Consider the following 2,087-nt stretch of genomic DNA (forward strand, 5'->3'; position numbering starts at 1 on the left):
CTGGAACTGCAGGAGCAGCAGCGGCAGTGCCCCCGTTACCAGCTGGATCGCGGATAACCCGTCCAGCAGCAGCAGCAGCAGCAGCAGTTTGGCCTCGGGTCGTGGAGCCTCTCCGCGCCGTGACCGGCCGGCTGTCGACCGTCAATGTGCCAACCTTCATCAGGCCGTGCTTACGGCACCCCTATGCACCCTGGCCGGTACCTCCAGCTTCAATAACCCCGCGCCCACCCCGCTCCGCTCCCCGTTCTCTGCCCACCCGCCTCTCCCTCTCTCATCCGGTCAGAGCCCGTTCGAGTGCATGGTCATCAGCCCCCACCACGGCCGGCCACTCCAGCCGCGCGCTGCTCCCCTTTGAGAAGTGCCGTCCCGGTGTCGCGGGCCGGGACACTGCTAAATAAATAATCGGGCGGATGAATAAACATCGCGCAATCAAGTGCCGCTAAAGGGCGCGCGACCCCGCCCCGCCCCGCGGCGCGTGACGGTACAGCAGCGGGGGCGGGGAGGCACTCGCGGGCAGGCGCGTCATGACGGACACCGGGTGTCATGACTAAGGGGGTGCGACAGTGACCGCGCCCGCCCACGTCCCCGTCAAACTGTACTGTACCGGTGTATAGTCACTGTCGGATGGATTCGGTTGAAAAAAAGATCGCGCCGAAGGGAAGCAGAGAAAATTTGCAAAACGAAAGTGAAAGTAAAGCTTGAAAATGGATTTCTCTTGTACGTTAAAATCATATGTACTTTGTCGAGCAGTGTGCCGCGTAGTGCAACATGATGGTGACACTGGACCGACCGGTGCCGGCCGACCACTTGCGCACCTCCCAGGGGGGTTTGTTCAAAAGTAAAGAGAGAGGGGTGGATGGAGATAGAGGGGGGGGGAGAGGGAGAGGGAGAGAGAGAAAGGGAAAGAGACGGAGAGTGATGCCATTAATTCCTTAGCATCTCATCAGCATGCTGACCCTCGAACACAGCCAGCCGGCCCGAGCCCCGCCCCGCCACACCCCGCCACGCCACGCCCCGCCACGCCCCGCCACGCCACGCCACGCCACGCAGCGCTGGACGCGGGGGCCAACGCCACAACAGAGCGCCAGACTTTCTAATTAGGAATGTCCGCGGCGCCGCGACAGGACAGGCGTTTTTACGAGTCTGCGCCGTTGTTGCCGCGCACTGAGAAAAATTTTTGGTGCCAGGCACTAAAACTTTAGTGCCCAGGTCGAAAGTTTTTCGACGCACAAAAGTGTTTAGTTCCAGGGGCAAAAGGCGTTAAGTGCGCCGGCTTTGGTGCCAGGCGCTAAATAGATTAGGCAGTGGCACTAAAGAATATGCAAGCTCAGGCATTACACTAAAACTTTTCCCCGAACATAAACTAGGTACGATGACACGGACAATATTTTTACTGGATTTGGTCCAAACTCTGTAACCAGGGAATGTACTAGTGGAGTTGGTAATTTTCATACGGGTGGAATAGCCTTGAACTTTCCGTACAAGTCTCCTTACAAAAATCAGCGCCATAGCATCTAATGGCGGCAAGTGGCGGCACCTTAATGTAAAGTGTGTCAATAATCTGGGTGAACTGCCCAAGGACCTGATGCTGTGTGCACCCGGGGCACCCAGCGAGATATAAGGCAGGCATTTCGATAGTGGTGCCATCTAGCGGTGACATCTGAACTACTCAATCATGCATACTTCGTGCATCACACAAAGTGCACCTCAGCCTATAGCACAAGACGTGTTTGGCGCCTGGCGCTAAACCCCATTATTGCTACGCCTCGGAAATTCTATTGGCCAGCACTAAAAGTTTTGCCACGGGGACAAAGTGGGACGCATTAAACAAGTGTTTAGTGCCGGGCACCAAAAATTTTTCTCAGTGCGGTGTTGCATCCCGCCGCGCTGTGCCCGGGGGTACAACTGCTGGGGGAGGGGGGAGAATTATTGCATCCTTCTGCACGGTTTTATCTTTTCACTGCGTTTTTTAAAAAAATACCAAAAAGAAATACATCACTCTGGTACAATTTATGTGAGACATCTATATATTTTAAAACTTTGCTATGTCAGTAGTTTGGAACGTACGTGTTGGACGATTGGGAACA

This window comes from Frankliniella occidentalis, unplaced genomic scaffold (genome assembly GCF_000697945.3).
Source record: "Frankliniella occidentalis isolate FOCC.00 unplaced genomic scaffold, Focc_3.1 Scaffold49, whole genome shotgun sequence".
In the NCBI taxonomy this organism is placed as follows: Eukaryota; Metazoa; Arthropoda; class Insecta; order Thysanoptera; family Thripidae; genus Frankliniella; species Frankliniella occidentalis.